The 25,014-nt window shown below is 38.5% G+C and overlaps 1 pseudogene across 1 annotated transcript; it reads right to left on the reverse strand.

Annotated features, from left to right (window-relative positions):
- Positions 1–11,676: 11,676 nt before the first annotated feature.
- On the reverse strand, positions 11,677–15,094 carry LOC306652722 (polyamine-transporting ATPase 13A3-like; annotated as a pseudogene). The gene has a single exon. The product of its transcript is annotated as a polyamine-transporting ATPase 13A3-like (transcript).
- Between the last annotated feature and the right edge of the window lie 9,920 nt (positions 15,095–25,014).

Below are 25,014 nucleotides of genomic sequence, written 5' to 3' on the forward strand. Positions count from 1 at the left end.
TGTTAAAAATCAAATATAAAAATAAAGCTCAAAAGACAAAAATATAGTGTGTGTAGTGTGTTGTCTAGAGCCGGCAGGTCACGCCCCCTGCCTCGCCTCATGTTGAGCTAAGATGACGTCTGCTGGATGTTGGCGGGGCGTGCCTCTCCCTGCACATATAATTGTCAGACAATACCAGGTGCATCAGACTAGATTGCACAGTGCTTCACGACTGGCCAACTACACTTCCTTATTCGAGTTCTGGCATGCGGACTAGTCCTGCCTTTGCGCGCTTTCCCCTGATTGGTTTTTGTACTTTATATTAACTGGGTTTATTCCCCTAATAAACGAGACTTGATCAGGCTTTTGTCTTGTCTCCATTTCTCATGTCTCTTGTCTCTCCCAATCCCCACTCCCCCCTCTAGGTTCCCGTTGAAGTCCTGCGGGTCGGGACAATTGGTGCCCAACAGTGAGGTGTGAATAAGGGGGAATTCGCGAGGGAAGAGGCATTTAATGGTTCCAGTGAACAAAGCAGAAGTCAGTTAAAGAAGGATCGCCGCAGGAGCCCGCCACGCCATTCTTAAAGGTACAGTAATGCCTAACTATGGGACAAGAATTAAGTAAGCATAAAGTTTTTGTTAAGCAATTAAAAGAAGCTTTAAAGACACGGCAGGGAGTAAAGGTTAAGAGTAATGATCTTTTTAAGTTTTTTGACCTTATTAAGGACACCTGTCCATGGTTCTCACAAGAAGGAAGCATTAATATAAGAAGTTGGAATAGGGTGGGAGATGCTTTGGGAGATTTTCACAGAACGTTTGGCCCAGATAAAGTTCCTATTACAGCTTTTGCTGACTGGAGTCTCATAAAGGAACTTTTAGAACATACAACAAATGATTCTGATATAGCAGCAGCAGTTACTCAGACAGAGGACATTTTAAAAGCAGCATCAAAACAGCTGCTTTTAGTGGACAGACAGTGAGGGACTTTCTTAATAATAAAGACAAAAAAAAAAGGGCCTGTTTTAAATATGGCAACGGCGGACACTTTGCCAAAGACTGCAGATCAGATTTACAAAAAACTCTTGAGGCCAAAATACCTGGTCTCTGCCCTAGGTGCAAGAGAAGAAAACATTGGGCTAATGAATGCAAGTCCAAAAGAGACAATCAGTGAAATCCCCTTCCATCACATCAGGGAAATGGGAGGAGGGTCCTGCCTCAGGCCCCAAAACAAGCATATGGGGCACTCAGTTTCATTCCAGCCAACAGCAGCAACAACAATCCATTTCAGACCTCAGTAGAGCAACCCCAGAGAGCACAGGTTTGGACCTCAGTTCCACCTCCCATGTCGTATTCACTCCTGACATGGGCCCTCAAGCCTTGAATACTGGAATTTTTGGCCCAGTGCCCTCAGGTTATTTTGGCTTAATTTTAGGAAGAAGTAGTTCTACCATGAAAGGTTTACAAGTACTCCCAGGAGTTGTAGATCAAGATTTCTTGGGAGAAATTAAGATCATGACTAAAACAGATAACATTATTACTGTTACTCAGGGAGAAAGAATAGCACAGCTGATATTGTTACCATTAGTTCCGACCAAACACCCAGATCAAAATCCTAGAAGAGGATATGGAGATTTTGGATCCTCTAATGTATATTGGGTACAACACATAACTGATCAAAAACCTTCTTTGACCTTATGGCTAGATGGCAAATCCTTTACAGGTTTAATAGGTACAGGAGCAGATGTGACCATAAATAAACAAGAGGATTGGCCTTCTTCTTGGCCTACCACAGAAACTATGACTAATCTTAGGGGTATTGGTCAAAGTACAAATCCAAAGCAGAGTTCTAAATACCTCACTTGGAGAGACAAAGAAAACAACACAGGTCTCATTAAGCCTTATATCATACCTCATTTGCCTGTTAATTTGTGGGGAAGAGATTTACTATCTCAGATGAAAGTAATCATGTGCAGCCCCAATGAAACGGTTGCTGCCCAAATGCTATCTCAGGAATATACACCAGGAAAAGGGCTAGGAATGGCTGAAAATGGTATTTTACATCCCATTCCCAATGTAGGACAGATAGACAGAAAAGGCTTGGGAAATTTTTGATTTCGGCCATTGACATGCCTGCACCCCAACTGTGTGCAAATCCAATAACTTGGAAATCAGATGAACCAGTTTGGGTTGATCAATGGCCTCTAACTTCTGAAAAAATTGAAGCTGCTCAAATGTTAATGCAGGATCAGCTAACAGCTGGACATATCATAGAGAGTAATTCTCCTTGGAATACTCCTATATTTGTAATTAAGAAAAAATCTGGTAAATGGAGATTACTACAGGACTTAAGGGCTGTCAATGTCACTATGGTGCTCATGGGAGCCCTACAACCAGGTCTACCATCTCCTGTAGCCATCCTCAAGAATATTTTAAGGTAATTATTGACCTCAAAGACTGATTTTTTTACTATCCCTCTACATGTAGATGATCAAAAAAGATTTGCTTTTAGTCTACCATCAATAAATTTTAGAGAACTTATAAAAAGATATCAGTGGAAAGTATTGCCATAAGGAATGGCTAATAGTCCAACCTTATGCCAAAAATTTGTTGCTCATGCCTTACAACCTATTAGAGATTCTTGGAAACAAATATATATTATTCATTATATGGATGATATACTCATAGCAGGACAATCAGGAGAACAGGTATTACTATGTCTCACATGGCTTAAACAGCAGCTGACTGCAGTAGGATTACAAATTGCTCCAGAAAATGTTCAGCTACAAGACCCTTATACTTACCTAGGTTTCCTGCTCAATGGGCCTAGGATTATTAATCAAAAGGCAACAATCAGGAGAGATCATTTAAATACACTTAATGACTTCCAGAAGCTTCTAGGTGATATAAATTGGCTTCAACCATATCTTAAATTAACCACAGGGGAATTAAAACCATTGTTTGAGATATTAAAAGGAGACCCTAATCCACAATCATACAGGACTATATCTCCTGACGCATTAGTTGCTCTTAAAAAGGTGGAGGATGCTATTGCAGGTCAATTTGTTACCAATATTGATTATTCTTGCCCCTTAACGCTCATTATATTTAATACTTCCATCACTCCAATGGGTCTTTTCTGGCAAGATAATCCTATTATGTGGATTCATCTTCCTTCCTCACTCAAAAAAGTGCTATTGCCTTATTATGATGAAGTAGCTGACCTGATTATCATGGGGAGAGAAAATTCTAGAAAATATTTTGGAATAGTACCATATAAGATTATTCAACCCTACACCCGATCTCAGGTCAATTGGCTGTTACAAAATACTGACACCTGGCCTATAGCTTGTGCCTCACTCACAGGTGATATAGATAATATTATCCACCAAATAAATTGGTTCAGTTTTGCAAACTACATCCTTTTGTGTTCCCTCGTATTATTAGAAGGGAGCCCTTACACAACGCTCTTGTCTTTACTGATGGGTCATCCACAGGAACAGCTGCTTACAACTTCCTTGACAGAGCTGTCACTTTCCAGACAAAATGCACATCTGCCCAACTTGTTGAATTACAGGCTCTTATTGCAGTTTTATCTGCCTTTCCCAATCAACCCCTTAATATCTACACAGACAGTGCCTACTTAGTGCACTCGGTGCCACTCCATGAAACTGTCTCTCAGATCAGACATGTTTCTAAAACAGCATCACTGTTCCTTCAATGTCAGACATTCATCCATAATAGAGGGGAGCCTTTGTTTATTGGACATATCAGAGCTCACTCTGGCCTTCCAGGGCCATTGGTTAAGGGAAATAGAATTGCTGACACAGCCACCAAAGTGGTTGCAGTAGATTTTTCAGATAATATTAAGCAAGCTCAAGACACTCATAACCTACATCATTTAAATGCCTGCTCTCTTAAGTTACTGTATAAAATCACTAGGGAACAAGCAAGGCAAATAGTAAAAGGCTGTACCACGTGTGCTACTCATCTACTGGTTCCACATCTAGGAGTTAATCCTAAAGGCCTTGTTCCTAACATGGTGAGGCAAATGGACGTTACCCATTTCTTAGAGTTTGGTAATCTAAAATATATTCATGTTTGCATAGATACATTTAGTGGATTTATATTGGCTACACTTCAGGCTGAAGAAGCAATGAAACATGTAATTGCCCACCTATTACATTGCTTCTCAGTCTTGGGCATACCTAAACAAATTAAAACAGATAACGGACCTGGATATACAGCAAAAACCCTCCAAACATTTTGTGAAAAATTACAAATTCAACATGTCACTGGAATTCCTTATAATCCTCAAGGCCAAGGGATGGTCGAGAGAGCACATCTCTCTCTTAAAACTACTATTGGTAAAATAAAAAAGGGGGAATGGTACCCAATCAAGGGTTCTCCCGGAATATACTCAATCATGCTTTACTCATTCTCAATTTTTTAAAAATGGATGATCATGCGAAATCGGCCACTGATCGTTTCTGGCACCCGGAACCTCAAAAGCATTTTGCCGTGGTAAAATGGAAAGATCCATTAGATGGTTCATGGCATGGTCCAGGCCAAGGCTTGATCTGGGGTCAAGGCTCAGTCTGCATCTTCTCTCAAAAAGCTGATGCAGTCAGATGGCTGCCAGAGCACCTTGTGCACCAATTTAATGAAGTTACCTCCTCCAGGGATAAAAATCATCCCTGAGAGTCCTTTTTTCTCCTTCCACAGAAATGAACAAAACATTGCTTCTCTGGATGATGGCTGCCTGTTCACTGCTCTCCTACAGCCATGCAGGGTTTGAGGACCCTGCTAAGGCTCAAGAAGTGCTGTTTCTATGCCAACAAGTCAGGAATCATTAAGGAAAAGATCAAACAGCTGCAAGAAGACCTAGAAAAACACCGATGAGCACTGGCTTATAATCCACTATGGACTGGATTCAGTGGACTCCTTCCCTATCTCCTTCCCTTCTTAGGTCCCCTCCTTTGCTTGCTGCTTGTCATATCTATAGGTCCTTTGGTATTCAACAAGATTATGGCTTTCATCAAAGCTCAAATTGAGGCTATACAGAAAAAAAACTATTCAGGTTTATTACCATCCACTGGAGATGATGGATTGTGATGGTGCAACATTTGATCAATATTAGATCCTAATAGACCATCACCCCTGTGCGCTGAACTGGGCAGCCAAAGATGGGTAAGATTCGTGGGAGCGCATACCAACCTAAGACAGAAAATGAGGGCTAGAGCCTCATTATCCAATGACGGGTAAGGATGTTGCTCTGTCACGGACAACCTAAGACAGGCGCAGTTCCCGAGGGATTGTCAATCCAGCTCTATAAGATAAAAAAGGGGGACCTGTCTGGAGCCGACACGCCCCCTGCCTCGCCTCATGTTGAGCTAAGATGGCGCCTGCCAGATGTTGGCGGGGTGTGCCTCTCCCTGCACACATAATTGTCAGACAATACCAGGTGCATCAGACTAGATTGCGTGGTGCTTCATGACTGGCCAACTACACTTCCTTATTCTAGTTCGGGCACATGGACTAGTCCTGCCTTTGCCCGCTTTCCCCTGATTGGTTTTTGTACTTTATATTAACTGGGTTTATTCCTGTAATAAATGAGACTTGATCAGGCTTTTGTCTTGTCTCCATTTCTCATGTCTCTTGTCTCTCCCAATTCCCGCTCCCCCCTGCAGGTTCCCATTGAAGTCCTGCGGGTTGGGACAGTGTGTGTCATTAACAGCTGACTAGACATCACAGAAAGAAACTTTAACATGAAATATAGAAACACTGCCAAAAATGATGAGTAGGGAAAACATTTTTTATGTAGAATGAAAGAAAAACTATAAAAAGAGACTAAAAATAAAAATTTCTGACATTTAAAGACATTCTAAAGAAAATGCAACACAAACAACACACAATGACAAAATATGTACAAATATACATTTATGCATGACAGGTGTAAAACCTTCAAAGCTCAATAAGGAATAACCCAATTAGTGTACACTTTTTTAAATTGACAAAATATTGGAATAGAAAATTCAAAGAAAAGATAAAAATGCAAATAAAGGCTTAAAGAGACATTCAATATTGTTAGACACTAGAGAAATGCAAATTAGAAAGAAAATAATATGCCAATACAAAACTATAATAATTAGTCCAAAGTTTTCAGAAAATTAACTGGTTTAAGATTTTGGAAAAATTATTTGAACCATGTTTTTGTGTTATTCACAAAGTACTAGTATATTTATTCTCATTCTCCAGAGTTGTGCATGAATCAGACCACAAAAATTACATACTGGTTAAAAACATAAGGTAACAATGATGATGATGGTAATAGTGATGATCTTTGTTACTCTGATGTCTGAAAAGTAGTGCTGAATAACTATTCAGTGAAAAACTTGAGACATTAATTTTAGGTAGTAGGATAAAAAACTATGACAAAATTTATTTTTTCAATGTCTGCAATAAACAATATATAACTATAAGTTAAATTCCAATTAAATTAAGAAGTTTAAATTTTCACTATTGATAATAATTGAAGAGATTCCCCTCTTTTATTGGAGGCTTTATTAGAGAAGATTTAAACTCGTACATCCATCTTTTGAACTATATGTAAAAACATGATTGGATTCTCCACTCAAAGAATATGATTGAGCAGATTTTAAAAATATTTATCTGCACATTCCCTACAAGAGACTCATGCCAGCTGAAGGATGCACAAAGTTGGAAAGTTAAAGTAAAAAGAAAAAGATTACATGAAATTTGAAACCAAACCAATCAAAAATGCAAGGTAATTGCTATGTATAAATCAGAAAAAAGCTTTAAGTCAATCACGATATAAAAAGACAAAGATTGTCAATGTAGACTGATAAAGGAATCAATGTATCTGAAGAATTTAATGATGATAAATATATATGCTATTACCATTACAGCTCTTAAATATGTAATCACATATTGGTAGATCTGAAGAGAGAGCTTTGTTGCATTCCAGTGTACTAGGAGATTAAAATAACCTATATTCAACAATGCTCCATAAGGAAATATTCAAAATAATTGCATGCCCAAGAAATGTACTAAAGAATAAATACCTTAATGTCTATGTACATAAGATGCTCTTATCCTTGGAAACAATTTTCAAGATCAAAACATAAATTTTCCTCTATTGAAAGATCATAAATTGCTGATATATATTACTAGTATGCCCTATTTTCAGTAAATTAAATTATGGTAGGACAAAATTGATTATAAAATTAGAGAAGATTTTATTTGAATTGAAAAAATTATATTCCAATATGATATCATTATACTTAAAATATTATATTTAGTCTCTCATAGCAAATAGAATATGAAGATGAATTAAAATAAGATATGACTTGTAAGAAATACTACTGAATAATGGATAACATTAGTGAATGCTTATTTAAAGAAATTATTCTTGGGTCTGGGGCTATAACTCAGTGGAAGAGCATTTGCCTTGCATGTGTTAGACCCTGACTTCAATCCTCAGCACCACATAAGAATAAATAAATAAAGACATAAAAAAGAAATATTCTTATAGGAATATAATCTATAAGCACACTATTTATATATATAATATATGTCATATTTTAATTAAATTTTTTCTTATAAATTTATTCATGATGATAAAATAAAATAACTATTTTTCTCTTTACAAATCCCACTTATCTCATATTTCCATGGTATGTTCTAAAGACGAGACTGGAAGTAACATATATTTAAAAATCCACTTATAAGATTATGAAATTCACATAGTCATGTGTATGAATAAAATTCAAGTGAATCTAGTGTTTCAGACATTAGAGAAAGTGTTGCAATTTTAAAGAAAATAGCATCTGGCCTCAATATAATTTCATAAAATCTTGCACTTCCTTTCCAATTTATTTTATTTTTCCACATTTTTATTGGTGATATATAATTATTTTATTTTAAATGTTCATTGATGTTTCCAGATTACCTATGACAAGTAACTTAGTTATCTGTGCAATTTCTAATATTCACCAGTGAGTATGTTCTGCTTCTCTTGGTAACAAATAAACTCATTAAATGCCTTCTTTATTCAATCATTTATGTATTCAATTTAGGAAATGAACTTAAATATATATGCCACATTTTCTTCTGAACTTCTTTGTCTACACTTGCAAAGGGCATCTCAGCCTCAATGCATCCATATTTCACACTAAAACTTCTTCTGCCCCAAGGTAAATTTGGAAAGTGAAAGGTTTTACCTATTTTATTGATTCATACTTTTGAATATCTAGTTTCTACACTAGAAGCACAAAATTACAATTTCCACTGATAAAACAATGAGATGTCTTAATTTTGTTATAAGCCAGAGAATGGAAGAGAGAAGATGTTAAGAAAGCAATTCAACTAACAGTTCCAAAAGAACAGAGAAATCAGAGCAAAAAGAACTGCTCCTAACTTCAAAGTTTACATTTCAAACCTCCATTAAAAGTCCCAGGAGCATGTGTGTCAAGGTTCTTTACATTCCCTACCAGTCAAGGAGCAGCAGCTCTTCTTACATTCCCACACTTGTCCTATCCTCAAAATTTCCTAACTTTGCATTGTCCTTCTGTTCTCATCTGGAGCCAACATAGGTTCAATATGAGCAATATATGTTCTTCTCCATAAACTTCCATTAAAAAATACTTTGGTCTTTTAGAGATGGAAGATAATTTCCGAAGTGCTTCTTATCCATAATTCTGGTGGCTTAGGGAATATGTCTCAGTACCAATCCTTTTCTCTAGCATTTTTTATACTCAATGAATCCTTTAAAAAAATTTCTCTCTGAGAGACCTCTTGGTTTCTAGAATGTTTATTCAAACCTTTAAAAAATTATAGCCTACATGATGTGTGTTTTCTGCCTATTTCAAGTCCTCATAAATTGGAAATCATTCCCTCTTCTACATCTCTTCTTACACCAAGTAGACAATTGCACCTAGTTTCTCCTGAAGAGCTGTTTTCTTAGTCATTTCACTAAGTACAATCTTTTGTCATTGAACTTGCTTTACGGACTACAGCAAAATAGTATTATGGAATAGAAATACAAATGTCCCCCACCAGATAAGTACACTGCTTCAAAACTTTAATGACTTTTTTTGCTAAAATATTTTTACTGATATCTTTAAGATACATGACAGGAACATATGTGGTTTGGTCCTTGACTTTTTTGTAACATTATCTCCATTAGTGCACAGCCTAATATGCATTCCATGATTTTCCAGTAATGTTTGCCAGTGACTCTTATAATTTATGCTGTCTTTCTGAGGACATTCTATCACTCCTTTTCATCTTCCTGAAAGAATATTTGCACTTCTTCTCGCCTGCCTGTAACAATCAATTTATAATTTGATCTATTTGTGATCCAATTGAGAAAACTTTTTCTCAGTCTCTAGACTAAGATTAGAATCTATCCTGTATGCTCTCACAGCATATGGGAGAGATTAAGTACTCATGGTTCCTAGCATAGGAGGGTGAATGTTGTCAACAATAATTTATGTATTTCAAAATAGAAAACATAAATTTGAATGTCCCCAAAATAAGACTTGATTCACATTTCAGGTAACAGATTTTCTAAGTATCCTAATGTTTATACACAAATCAAAATATTATATGTGTGACCCATAAATGTGTACAATCATAATGTATCATTTAACATTTTTTAAATGGATAAATGCTAAATACATGTTTGGGAAATGTAGAATTGTGACTAGTCCCAAGGGCATAGTGAAGGATGTCACTTCATAGAAGTGGTCAGCAATGAATGACACATGCCTTATCAAGAGCTGAACTTTTATTGTCACAGCTCCATCTTAGTTTTGAGTTATTTAAATTTTTTGACTTATCTGTCTTCATTTTCCTCTTACATACAAATATTTTATGACCTTCATTTATTCCATAGGTTTTCTCAAAAGTTTTAGCTATTTCTATATATATCTATCTCCCTTTTACTTTATTTATCTCTAATTTCTATTTCCAGAAGTAATTTTCCTCTTGACCCCTGCAGTAGATTCTTACTAGTCTAATAACTCTTTCTTCTTGGATATTTTATACGTAGCTCAACTTCAACCAGTAACTCATATGACATGTTTTTTTTTTTTATTTGGAGGGCACTGGGCACTTGAACACTGAACTACATCCCCAGACCAATTTCGTATTTCTTCTAAGGTCTTCTCCAATTTCTTTCTTCAGTGTTCTTTAATTTTCATTGTAGACGTACTTCACCTCTTTTCCTGGATTGATGCCCAAGTATTTTATTTATTTTTGAGAATATTGTGAATGGTATCTTATTCCCAATTTCTTTTTCAGCAGATTAATCATTGTAGATAAGAATGTCATAGATTCATGGGTGTTGACATTGTATCCTGCTATTTTCCTCAATTTATTTATGTATTCTAAAAGTTTTCTAGTTAATTTTGTTGGTTCTTCTAAATATAGGATCATGTATTCAGCAAACAAAAATAATTGGAACTCTTCTTTTTCTATATATATTTAATTTTCTACTTTTGCCTAACTGCTCTGACTGGAATTTCAGGGACTATGCTGAATAATAGTGGGAATGGTGGGCATGCTTGCTTTTCCTGTTTTTAGAGAAAATGCTTTCAATTTCTCTCCTTTTGTATAATGCCAGCCTTAGTTTTATCATATACAAACTTTACAATGTGCAGGTAATTTTCTTCTATCCCTAGTTTCTCTAGTATATTAAAAATGTGTGTTCTACTTTTTCAAGTGCTTTTTCTATATCCCTTGAAATAACCGCATGATTCTTACCCTTATATTCATTTATGTGTTTTATTACATTTACTGATTTCCATATGTTGACCAACATTGCATCTCTGGGATAAATCCCAATTGACTGTGATGCACTTGATCTTTTAATGTTCTTGTCTATGCTGTTTTCCAATATTTTATTAAGAAATTTTGTATCTATGTTCATCAAGGATATTGGTCTGTAGTTTTCTTTCTGTTTTAGTCAGCTTTTTCATTACTGTGATTAAAAGACCCAACCAAAATAGTTGTAGAAGAGGAAAAATTTACTTGAGGGATTGTGGTTTCAGATGTATAAGTTCATAGAAAGCTGGCTCCCTTCCTTGGGGCTTGAAGTGAGGCAGAACATCATGGAAGAATTGTGTGGAAGAGATAAGCTGCTCTCATAATTATTAGGAGAGAGAGAGAGAGAGGGTGAGAGAGAGAGAGAGAGAGCCCACTCACCAGATACAAAACATATATCCCAAAGTCATGCCCCAATGTCCCACTTCATTGGGACATTCATTCTTCAGCCACTTCCTACCTGCCTTCAGTTACCACTCAATTAATCCTATCAGGTGATAAAATCACTAATTGGTTTAAGACTCTTATAACCCAAACATTTCTTCTCTGAACATTCTTGCATTTTCTCTGCCCGGTTTTAGAGTCAGAATAATACTGACTTCATAGAATGTGTTAGGTACTGTTCCCTCATTTTCTATTTCATTGAATAATTTGAGGAGGATTGCTATTAGTTCTTTAAATATCTGGGAAAACTCACTGAGAAACCTTCTAGTCCTGGACTTTTCTCTCTTGGCAACCTTTTGATAGATACTTGAATCTCTTTATTTGATATGGATCTGTTTTCTCTATCCTTATGTTTCAATATGTACAGGCCATATGTCCCTTGGAATTTTTTTTCACATTAAAAATCTTGTTATTTATTTAAAAAGTTAAAAAGTGCCCTCTTCAAAGCACCACAATCATTGGCACCATCACCACACATCCCAACAAAGTAATCTACATTTTGCAATGCTTCTACCAACTGTGACGTCTGATCAGGTGCCATACATGCAAACACAGTGCCATGCAACATCAACTTAGGAACAAGGTCTTGAAAATGCTCCAATATCACTGAAAATGACTTTCCATTCATTGCAAAATGATAACGAGTCAACTGAAGATCTTCTAAGCTACCATGGACCAACTTAATTGGAATAGCCTCAGAGTCAATTGCTGATGAATTACCGCACTGTGTTAGTGATTCGTGTAATGCCAATTTATCTTGGCAACTTTCCCATCCTTTGGAGGTAATGCTTCAGCAATAATAACTTTATCTTGAGGTAGAATCATTCCACAGTCTCTGGCCACAGAGACAGCAGTCAACATGTTGTCACCTGTGACCATGACAGTGCGAATGTTGGCTTTATGCAAATCTTCAAGTACTGCAGGGATTTCTTGCTTTAATTTGTTCTGCATTATAATTAATCCCATAAAATCCATGTTGTTTTCAATGGCATCTCTACTAATATTCTGTACTTTATGCCATGTCAGTTTTGACTCCAATTTTCTATGTGCAAGAGCAATCACACGGAAGCCCTGTTTAGTATAATCTTCTAAAACTTCCTCAAAATCCACAGGAACTGTTTCTGGTTTACAAAGACTGGCAATGACCTCAGGGGCTCCTTTCATGTAGGCATCCATTTTCTTATCCCCTAGCACCCTTGCAACCACACTCATACATTGCAAAGCAGAAGAAAATGGGAACTGGCGAACAACTCCTATCTCATAAATAGCGGGAAGTTCAAACAGCTCCATTTCTTGGTTTCCTGCAGGTGTAGATTCAGGAAGCAGTTGTTTAGGAGGACGAACCACAGTGGGCATAATTCGATTATGAAGTGCTGTTTCTTCTTCAGTTGCTTCTTCCAGAATCCATCCAATGGCTTCAAACATTTTCAAATCAAGTGGATCACCAGAAAGCACTCCTTCAATTTTTGTAAGTGAGTGACAAGTAGCCATACAAGCAACAAACTGGGATTTTACCAACATCTCATTGCAAACATTTTCTTCTGGTAAAAGAAATCGGGCATTTTCCACTCGTTGAATCCCCCAGAGATCTAAACCATCTTCAGTAAGCGTTCCAGTCTTGTCAAAACAAACAAGATTCAGCTGTCCACAAATATTAATCCACTGGGGACTGATACAGAAAATACCAACTTTTTTCAGTCTTCTCAGGGCATACACAATACCAGCAGTCATTGCAGCAGGAAGAGCAGGTGGCACAGTAATTGTAATGATATCAAGAGACTCTATAATTATTGCCCCAACTTCTTCCTCATTTAAAATGCTATTGATAATAGTGTAGATGAAACCAATGCCAGCCACTGCCACAAGACACAGCAGAAACAAGTAGGCATCTCTGTAGAGTTTAAAATCAGTTGGTTTGGGATACAATATGGAACGGACAAGCTGTCCTTTGGAAGTACTAAATCCTGTTCGAACTACTATGGCTTTGACGAGCTCTCCAGTGTAGAAACGAGTCTGAATGACAGTTGTCCCACAAAACAAAGTGTGTCATTTATGTGTTTCTGGACTATATAATTCCTCACCCATTCCTTTTATATCCACTGAAGGATTTGGCAAATTAGTCTTTGTCACTGGAACACTTTCTCCTGTTAACATGCTTTCATTTACAATGCAGGTACCATTAATAAGTACTGCATCACAAGGCATGACTGTTCCATTTAAAGGAATGACCATAACATCTCCTGGCACAAGGTCTGTAGAAAATATCTCTTCTATTTCTTCATTTACTCTACAAACTGAAACTCTCATAGTACTGTGAGCTGCCACCATGTCATGCAACATAACATATTGCTTTCTAATGGAATATAGGGAGCTTACAATTGATACTATGGACATAATCACAATGGCTAGAGCATAATAATAGTATTCATCAGTGCTCCACAGTATAACACTGAACAGCTGGAAAATGTAAAATGGATTGAGAACCTCTTTAATTAGAAGCTTAAAAACAGAAGGCACTTTCACAGTAATTTCATTTATACCATAAAGCAATTTTCTGTAGGCATGCATCTCTTTTGTCAGTCCTGCACCATGTTTTTCATAAATTGACGTACAAGAAACACCTTCATCCAGGCCCTTTAAGAAATCAAAATTGCGTATGGTATCATTCCAGAAATATTTTACACTATGGTGAGTGAAATAACGAATCTGTTGTGTCTGAGTCTGTGAATGTTTATTCATCTCATGCCTGTATTCTTCAGCAGGATTCTCAGTTAAATGAACTGCATGACCATTTGAAATCTTATCAGTTATAGATTTTGGATTTGAAAATGGGTGATTTTCCAGAGAAAGAAAGTGAATTTTTGCACAAAACCACATTCTGAATTCATCAGTAGTCCTCAGCAACACCACTTCACAGTCTTTAACTGCAGCTCTGATACAAGTTGCTTTCACCCGCCACTCAGGCATCCAGTAGAGGAGGAGGAGGAGAAACCCACCAGTACAAATCACTCCTAAAGAAACTATGGCAAGCTTCCAGCGACTCAAATTATAACCATAAATCTCTGATTTAGACTTGTTTCATAACTGTACTTTTCTACTCCTTAGAATAATAAATTGAAGAGATTATTTCTTCATTCTTCACAAGTAAATTATGAAAGCTGGTTACCATTTCATCTTCTTGACCCTGATTGATAGTCTTCCTTTCTTCTTTGTCCATATCTACAGTGGTTTGAAAGGCCTTATGCTTCACAATAACTGAAGAACTGTCTTGGTCTCAATTTCTCCATTCCCATGATGCAAGTGGGATACTGCCTATGAAAGATTTCAACGAAGAAAGTTTGGGCCTACAGGAGCACTGCCTTTGTGTATGGCCTGCTGATGCATTCTTTCATCCCTAGGTGGCGATCCAACACTCCTATGTCCAGACACCAAAATCCTAGGATGTTTGTGTCAGATCGCCACGCTGCCGTGCAGTCTCCTCTGCGGCCTCCTGGCCGGAGCAACCAAGAGGCCGCGGGGGGCTGGGCCGCCGCTGTCGCCGCCGCCACCACCTCGCCTCAGCCCAGCCCCATCGCTCTCGGCCGGCGCCGGCGGCCGCGGGTCGCTCGGGCTCGAGGCGCCGCCGCCGCCGCCGCCGCCACCGAGCGCTGCGGCTCGGGCTGAGAGGGAGGCGCCGCGGCGGGGCCCGGGCCGGGCACAGGGGCGTCCGAGCTGTGCTCCTCGGCGCCCGCGGCGGCGGCGTGCAGGGGGGCAGGGCGAGAACAAGGGAGTGCGGCAGGGGAAGCGCGCAGGGGAGGGGGGCGGTCTGCACTCCGAAACGGCCTCCAGCCGCCGGCGACGTAGCTTACCCCCCTCCCCTCGGCCTCGGCGCCCCGATCACGCTGCGGGGAGAGTCGGCTGGCAGGCAGGCGGGGGAGCATGCCGCGAGCTCGGGAATCCCGCGCCGGATCTGTCCCTTGGAATTTATCAATATCTTCAAGATTTTCTAGTCTTTTGGAGTATAAATGTTCAAAATATTTTCTGATGATCCCATGGAATTGATGTTTGTCACACTTTATTTTGGTAGATTGCCTAAGGATTGATGAACCTTATTTATCCTTTTAAAAAAATCAACACTTTGTTTAATTGATCTTATTTTTTATTCTCAGTTTCATTGATTTTGGCTGTTTTTGATCGTTTCACATCTTGTGATGATTTTGATGTTGGTTTGTTCTTTTTCTAAGGCCTTGAGATGTAATATTAGATTATTTGGTATCTTTCTATTCTTTTAATGTATGAACTAAATGATATAAGCTTTCCTTTCAGAACTGCCCTCATAGTGTCCTAGAAATTTTGATATGTTGTATCACCACTCTCATTTATTTTCCCTTAAATTTTTCTGCTATCTATTCATCATTCAAAAGTGTATTATTTAACATCCAGTAGTTATGATGATTTCTGTTTAGATTATCATTGATTTCTACTTTCATCCCATTATGGCCTGATAGAACACAAGATATTAAATCTATTTTTTGGTATTTGCTAAGATTTAGTTTGCAACCTAAAACACTGTCTCAGTCAGAAAATATTTCTTGTGCTAAGTTAAAGTTATTTCATTGATAAGATATTCTATAGATGTCTTTTTGGTCCCTATTATTACATGTAGTTTTTATTCTGTAGAATATTTACTTAGTTTGTTTGCATGACCAATTCAGTGGTGAGAAATGTGGATTAAAGTCATCCTACAGTATTGTAACATAGTCTATTTGATTCTTCATATTGAGATGTGTGTGCTTTATGACATAGATACTCCATTGTTCATGGCATAGATATTTACTTTTATTACACATGATGTACAATTCCACATGCAGTATGAAATGACCTTCTTTGTCTCTTCTGAATAATGTTGAATTAAATCCAATTATCTGATATAAAAATAGCTACTCCTGCTTCCTTAGGAGTCCCATGTGAATGTTATGTCTTTTTTTTTTTTTATTGTAAACAAATGGGATACATGTTGTTTCTCTGTTTGTACATGGCGTAAAGGCATACCATTTGTGTAATCATAAATTTACATAGAGCAATGTTGTTTGATTCATTCTGTTATTTTTTCCCTTCCCCCCACCCCTCCCACCCCTCTTTACCCTCTATACAGCAGTTCCTTCCTCCATACTTGCCCCCCTCCCTAACCCTAACTCTAACCCTTCCCTCCCCCCCATTATGTGTCAACCTCCACTTATTAGCGATATCTTTTGTCCTTTGGCTTTTTGAGATTGGCTTATCTCACTTAGCATGATATTCTCCAATTTCATCCATTTGCCTGCAAATGTCATAATTTTATCATTCCTTATGGCTGAGTAATATTCCATAGTATATATATACCACAGTTTCTTTATCCACTCATCAATTGAAGGGCATCTAGGTTGGTTCCACAGTCTGGCTATTGTGAATTGAGCAGCTATGAACATTGATGTGGCTGTATTTCTGTAGTATGCAGATTTTAAGTCCTTTGGGTATAGGCCAAGGAGTGGGATAGCTGGGTCAAATGGTGGTTCCATTCCAAGTTTTCTAAGGAATCTCCACACTGCTTTCCATAGTGGCTGCACTAATTTGCAGCCCCACCAGCAGTGTATGAGTGTACCTTTCTCCCCACATCCTCGCCAACACCTGTTGTTGCTCGTATTCTTGATAATCGCCATTCTAATTGGGGTGAGATGGAATCTTAGGGTGGTTTTGATTTGCATTTCTCTTATTACTAGATTTTTCCAAATGTTTGTTGATTGGTTGTAATTCTTCTTCTGTGAAGTGTCTATTCATTTCTTTAGCCCATTTGTTGACTGGACTGTTTGAATTCTTGGAGTAGAGTTTTTTGAGTTCTTTATAGATTCTGGAGATTAGTGCTCTATCTGAAGTATGATTGGCAAAGATATTCTCCCACTCTGTAGGCTCTTTCTTCGCATTGCTGATAGTTTCCTTTGCTGAGAGAAAGCTTTTTAGTTTGAATCTATCCCAGTGGTTGATTCTAGCTTTTATTTCTTGTGCTATGGGAGTCCTGTTAAGGAAGTCTGGTCCTAGACCAACAAGGTGAAGATTTGGACCTACTTTTTCTTCTATAATCTGCAGGGTCTCTGGTCTGATTCCGAGGTCCTTAATCCATTTTGAGTTTAGTTTCGTGCATGGTGAGAGATATGGGTTTAGTTTCATTCTGTTGCATATGGATTTCCAATTCTCTCAGCACCATTTGTTGAAGAGGCTATCTTTTCTCCATTGCATATTTTTGGCCCCTTTGTCTAGTATGAGAAAATTGTATTTATTTGGGTTTGTGTCCGTGTCCTCTATTCTGTATCATTGATCTACCTTTCTATTTTGGTACCAATACCATGCCGTTTTTGTTACTATTGCTTTGTAGTAGAGTTGAAGATCTGGTATTGCAATACCCCCTGTTTCACTCTTCCTGCTAAGGATTGCTTTAGCTATTCTGGGTTTCTTATTCTTCCAGATGAATTTCATAATTGCCTGCTCTATTTCTGTAAGGTACGTCATTGGGATTTTAATTGGAATTGCATTGAATTTGTATAGCACTTTAGGTAGTATGGCCATTTTGACAATATTAATTCTTCCTATCCAAGAACATGGAAGATCTTTCCATCTTCTAAGGTGTTCTTTAATTTCTTTCTTTAGTGTTGTATAGTTCTCATTGTAGAGGTCTTTCACCTCTTTTGTGAGATTGATTCCCAAGTATTTTATTTTTTTCGAGGCTATTGTGTAGTTTTCCTAATTTCTCTTTCTGAAGATTCATCACTTATGTATAAAAATGCGTTGGATTTATGGGCGTTGATCTTGTAACCTGCTACTTTACTGAAATCACTTATGAGTTCTAAGAGTTTTCTGGTGGAATTTCCTGGTTCCTCTAAATATATAATCATGTCATCAGCGAACAGGGATAGTTTGAGTTCTTCTTTTCCAATTCGTATCCCTTTAATTTCTTTGGTTTGTCTAATTGCTCTGGCCAGAGTCTCAAGAACGATGTTGAATAGAAGTGGTGAAAGAGGGCATCCCTGCCTTGTTCCAGTTTTTAGGGGGAATGCTTTCAGTTTTTCATCCTTTAGAATGATATTAGCCATGGGCTTAGCATAAATGGCCTTTACAATATTAAGGAATATTCCCACTATCCCTATTTTTTCTAGTGTTTTGAGCATGAAGCGGTGCTGTATTTTATCAAATGCTTTTTCTGCATCTATTGAAATAATCATGTGATTCTTGACTTTAAGTCTATTAATATGGTGAATTACATTTATTGATTTCCTGATGTTGAACCAACCTTGCATCCCTGGGATGAAACCCACTTGATCATGGTGCACTATCTTTTTAATATGTTTTTGTATGTGATTTGCTAAAATTTTGTTGAGAATTTTTGAGTCGATGTTCATTAAGGATATTGGTCTGAAATTTTCTTTCCTTGATGAGTCTCTGTCTGGTTTAGGTATCAGTGTGATATTGGCTTCATAGAATGAGTTTGGGAGGGTTCCCTCCTCTTCTATTTTATGGAATACTTTGAGAAGTATTGGAATGAACTCTTCCTTAAAGGTTTTGTAGAACTCGGCTGAGAACCAATCTGGTCCTGGACTTTACTTTGTTGGTAGGCTTTTGATGACTTCTTCTATTTCAGTACTTGAAATTGGTCTATTTAAATTGTTTATGTCCTCCTCATTCAGTTTAGGCAATTCATATGTCTCTAGAAACCTGTTGATGTCTTCGAAATTTTCTATTTTGTTGGAGTATAGATTTTCAAAATAGCTTCTAATTATGTTTTGTATTTCCATCCTGTCTGTTGTGATATTTCCTTGTTCATTCTGAATTTTAGTGATTTGGGTTTTCTCTCGTCTTCTCTTTGTTAGTGTGGCTAAAGGTTTATCAATTTTGTTTATTTTTTCGAAGAACCACCTATTTATTTTGTCAATTTTTTGTATTGTTTCTTTTGTTTCAATTTCATTGATTTCAGCTCTGAGTTTAACTACTTCCTGTCTTCTACTACTTTTGGTGCTGTTCTGTTCTTCTTTTTCTAAGGCTTTGAGCTGTAGTGTTAGGTTGTTTATTTGTTGAGTTTTACTTCTTTTATTAAGTGTGCTCCATGAAATAAATTTCCCTCTAAGTACTGCTTTCAGAGTGTCCCAGAGATTTTGATATGATGTTTCTTTGTTCTCCTTTACCTCTAAGAATTTTTTAATTTCCTTCCTAATATCTTCTGTTATCCATTCATCATATAATAGCATATTGTTTAATCTCCAGATGTTGGAATAGTTTCTGTGTTTTACTCTTTCATTTATTTCCAACTTCAATCCATTACGATCTGATAGAATATATGCTAGTGTCTCTATCTTCTTGTATTTGCTAACATTAGCTTTGTGGCATAATATATGGTCTATTTTAGAGAAGGATCCATGTGCTGCTGAGAAGAAAGTGTATTCACTCTCGGTTGGATGGTATATTCTATAAATGTCCGTTAAGTCTAAATTATTGATTGTGTTATTGAGATCTATGGTTTCTTTGTTCAATTTTTGTCTGGAAGATCTATCCAGTGGTGAGAGAGGCATGTTAAAATCACCTAGTATTATTGTGTTGTGGTCTATTTGGTTTCTGAAATTGAGAAGGATTTGTTTGACATACATAGATGAGCCACTGTTTGGGGCATAGATGTTTATGATTGTTATATCTTGCTGATTTATGCTTCCCTTAAGCAGTATGAAATGACCTTCTTTATCCCTTCTGACTAACTTTGGCTTGAAGTCCACATTATCGGAAATGAGGATGGATACTCCAGCTTTTTTGCTGAGTCCATGTGCATGGTATGTTTTTCCCCATCCTTTCACCTTTAGTCTATGGGTATCTTTTTCTATGAGGTGAGTCTCTTGCAGGCAACATATTGTTGGATCTTTCTTTTTAATCCAGTCTGCCAGTCTATGTCTTTTGATTGATGAATTCAGGCCATTAACATTCAGGGTTATTATAGAGAAATGATTTGGTTTCCCGGTCATTTGGTTCATTTTTAAAATTTTGTTTATTTATTTGTTTGACACAACTTGTTTCCTCCTTCATTTGACAATTCCTTTAGGATAATTCCTCCCTTTGCTGATTTGCTTCTTTGTTTTTCATCTCTTCCTCATGGAATATTTTGTTGAGAATGTTCTGTAATGCTGGCTTTCTTTTTGTAAATTCTTTTAGCTTTTGTTTATCATGGAAGGATTTTATTTCATCGTCAAATTTGAAGGTAAGTTTTGCTGGGTATAAGATTCTTGGTTGGCATCCATTTTCTTTCAGGGCTTGAAAAATGTTGTTCCAGGACCTTCTAGCTTTTAGGGTCTGGATTGAAAAATCTGCTGATATGCGTTTTGGTTTCCCCCTGAATGTAATTTGGTTATTTTCTCTCACGCCTTTAAAATTCTGTCTTTATTTTGTATGTTAGGTATTTTCATTATAATGTGTCTTGGTGTGGGTCTGTTGTAATTTTGTGTATTTGGAGTCGTATAAGCCTCTTGAACTTGATTTTCCATTTCATTCTTCAGATTTGGGAAATTTTCTGATATTATTTCATCGAATAAATTGTTCATTCCTTTGGCTTGTTTCTCTAGGCCTTCCTCAATCCCAAGAATTCTTAAATTTGGCCTTTTCATGATATCCCATAGTTCTTGTAGATTCTGTTCATGATTTCTTACCATCTTCTCTGTTTGTTCAACTTTGTTTTCAAGGTTAAATATTTTGTCTTCAATGTCTGAGGTTCTGTCTTCCAGGTGTTCCATCCTATTGGATATACTTTCTATGGAGTTCTTAATTTGGTTTATTGTTTCCTTCATATCAAGGATTTGTGTTTGGTTTTTTTTCAATATCTCTAACTCTTTATTGAAATGATCTTTTGCTTCCTGTATTTGCTCTTTTAACTGTCGATTGGTGCGATCATTCAATGCTTGCATTTGCTCTTTCATCTCATCGTTTGCTTCTCTGATCATTTTAATTATGTACATTCTGAACTCCTTTTCTGTCATTTCTTCTGCCATGCTGTCATTGGGTTTTATTGATGTAACATCTAGATTTGTTTGCAGCATTTTCTTTCCTTGTTTTCTCATATTGTTCTGGTATCAGTGGACCGCTGAGATATTGCAGATTTCCTCTATTGACTTACAATGTCCCTGAAGATTTCTCTATATATCCCCCTTTAGCCTTCAGTAGGCTGAAGTCATGGAGGAAGTTGATAATGCAGTGCTCCACAAGGAAGCTGCCTATCTAGGAGTGGTGGCCTTCAGGTGGGGTATAATTCCTGCTAGTGGGCAGAGGTGCCTCCACTTGTTAACCAATGGTCATCCAAAGGGGACCTAGGGTGCGGGCTAAGGCACGGCCTGTTTGGGCCTGAGTCTCTGGTTTTACCATCCTTGTGGGGAAACCTCACCCAGCAGGGAAGACTCACCCGGTGGGGAGGTCTCGCTGGTCAGTTCCCTCCTAGAGGTTCCCCTCAATTTACAGCTACCGCCTGGGCTGGACTGCCTTCCTCTGCAAATTTCCCAGGGGCCCGGCCCTACCTTCTGGGCCTGGGAGCCTCACCCTTCGCAGATGAATCTCCTTAGGCTGCCCCTCCTCAGAGAATTTGCCCACAGGCCTGGAACCTTCGCTCCGCCCTAAGCCTGTCTCTGTGCGGCTCTTCCATCCAGAAGCCTCCTAGATCCTGGGACCCTGTTCTGCACCTAATCACCTGGCTGTGTGGCCCCTCCTCTGAGCAGCCACCTGTGGCCCCGAACAATCGCTCTGAGTCCCAGAGACCCGCCACAGGCCTCTTCCTCCAGACAGCCGCCCAGTATTCTGGTGCGGTCACTAGGAGCCCAAGAAACTCACTTTGTGCCTCCTCCTCCCACCAACCAACCATAGCCCAGGGCAATCAATCACTCCGAGTCGAAGTGACCCTCCCCGTTCCTCCTCCTTCTCCAGATAACCCCCCGGGTGTTCAGGAGCGGTCGCTCTGAGTGGATCTGAATCCACGTGACCCGCTGCACGGGTCCTCTGGGCAACCGCCCGGAGCTCTGGTGCGGCCACTCAAGACCAAGCGTCCCACCACGCTTCTCCTCCAGGCAGCCCCCTGTGTTCAGGAGCTGTCACTTTAAGACCAAACAACTCACCACTCGCCTTCTCCTCTGAGCAGCTGCCTGGAGCGCTAATGCAGTCACTGCGAGTCCAAAGGACCCGCCACACTCCTCCTCCTCCTCCTCCTACTCCTCCAGGCAGGCCCCGGGGTTCAGAAGTGGTCAGAGTCCAAACAGCTCGCCACGCAGCTCCTTCTCTGGCAACCGCCTGTAGCTCTGGTGTAGTCACCCGAATTCAAGTGGCCGCGCTCCTCTTCCTCCTCCTCATCCTCAGGGCAGGCCCCGGGGTTCAGAAGCGTCGTTCTGAGTCCAAACAGCTCGCTGCACGGCTTCTCCTCTGGTAACTGCCTGTAGCTCTGGTGCAGTCACTCCGAATCCAAGTGGCCACGCTCCTCCTCCTCCTCAGGGCAGGCCCCGGTGTCCTGAGTCCACACAGCTCTCCTCGCCACTCCTCCCCTGGGCAGCCGCCGGAGCCCCAGTGGTTGCTCCGAGTCCCAGTGCTGTGCCGAGCGGCCTCCTTTACGGCGCTCCCAGCTGTCCGAGTTCACTGCTCCAGCGGGGGGAGGGGCATCTCGCCGGCAGTTCTACTTCACAAAGTTTCCTGCGTTTCGGCACCACCGTCCCATCCGGGATGCCTCCCCAGGGGTTGAGAGTCACCTGGCTGCTTTGAGTTGGTCCCAAGCGTCTCAATATCTCCTATTTTGAATCCTGAGTCCTGGAGCAACATGAAATGCAGCCACCCTCTAGGCCGCCATCTTGAAACCCCCTCTAGATCTTCTTCTGAGAAGTGTCTGTTCATTTCTTAGTCCATTTGTTGCTTGGAATATTTGTATTCTTGGTGTAGAGTTTTTTCAGTTCTTTATAGATTCTGTAGATTAGTTTTCTATCTGAATTATGGGTGGCAAAGATTTTCTCCCACTCTGTAGGCTCTCTCTTTGCATTGCTGATAGTTTTCTTTGCTGAGAGAAAGCTTTTTAGTTTGAATCTATCCCAGGGATAGATTATTGATTCTTGCTTTTATTTCTTGTGCTATGAATGTCCTGTTAAGGAAGACTGATCCTGGGCCCACATGTTGAAAATTTGGTCCTACATTTTCTTCTATAAGATGAACAGTCTCTGATATGATTTTGAGATACTTGATCCATTTTGAGTTGATTTTTGTGCACAGTGAGATAGGGGTTTAGTTTCATTCTCCTCCATATGGATTTTTAATTTTCCCAGCACCATTTGTTGAAGAGGCTATCTTTTCTCCATGGCATATTTTTGGCATCTTGTCTAGTATTAGAAAATTGTATTTTTTTGGGTTTGCGTCCATGTCCTCTATTCTGCACCATTGTTCTACCTGTTTATGTTGGTACCAATACCATGCCATTTTTGTTACTATTGCTTTATAGTATAGTTGAAGATCTGGTATTGCAATAACCCCTGCTTCACTCTTCCTACTAAGGATTACTTTAGCTATTCTGGGTTTCTTATTCTTCCCAATGAATTTCATAATTGCTTGCTCTATTTCTGTAAGGTACATCATTGTGATTTTAATTGGAATTGCATTGTATCTGTATAGAACTTTTGTAGTATGGCCATTTTGACAATATTAATTCTGCCTATCCAAGAACATGGGAGATCTTTCCATTTTCTAAAGTTTTCTTTAACTTCTTTAGTGTTCTGTAGTTCTCATTGTAGAGGTCTTTCACCTCTTTTGTTAGATTGATTCCCAAGTATTTTATTTTTTTCGAGGCCATTGTGAATGGGGTAGTTTTTCTAACTTCTCTTTCCAAAGATTCATCACTTATGTATAAAAATGCATTGGATTTATGAGCATTGATCTTATATTCTGCTACTTTACTGAATTTACTTATGAGTTCTAAAAGTTTTCTGGTGGAATTTCCCAGTTCCTCTAAATACATAATCATGTCATCAGCAAATAGGGTAGTTTGATTTCTTCTTTTCCTATTCATATCCCTTTAATTTCTTTGGTATGTCTAATTGCTCTGGCTAGAGTTTCAAGGACAATGTTGAATAGAAGTGGTGAAAGAGGGCATCCCTGCCTTGTTCCAGTTTTTAGGGGAAATGCTTTCAGTTTTTCACCATTTAGAATTATATTAGCCATGAGATTAGCATAAATGACCTTTACAATGTAAAGGAAAGTTCCAACTATCCCTATTTTTTCCAGGGTTTTGAGCATAAAGGGATGCTGTATTTTATCAAATTCTTTTTCTGCATCTATCAAACTAATCATGTGATTCTTGATTTTAAGTCTTTTGATATGATGAATTACTTTTATTGATTTCCGAATGTTGAACCAGCCTTGCATCCCTGGGACAAAACCCACTTGATCATGTTGCACTATCTTTTTAATATATTTTTATATGTGATTTGCTTAAATATTGTTGAGAATTTTGTGTGAATTTTCATTAAGAATATTGGTCTGAAATTTTCTATCCTCCATGTGTCTCTGTCTGGTTTAGGTATCAGGGTAATATTGGCTTCATAGAATGAGTTTGGGAGGGTTCCCTCCTCTTCTATTTCATGGAATACTTTGGGCAGTATTGAAATGAGTTCTTCTTTAAATGTCTTGTATAACTTGGCTGAGAACCCATCTGGTCCCGAGCTTCTCTTTGTTGGTAGGATTTTGATGATTT

The sequence above is a fragment of the Sciurus vulgaris genome, assembly GCF_902686455.1.
Source record: "Sciurus vulgaris genome assembly, contig: HiC_scaffold_539_arrow_ctg1, whole genome shotgun sequence".
NCBI classification, from domain to species: Eukaryota; Metazoa; Chordata; class Mammalia; order Rodentia; family Sciuridae; genus Sciurus; species Sciurus vulgaris.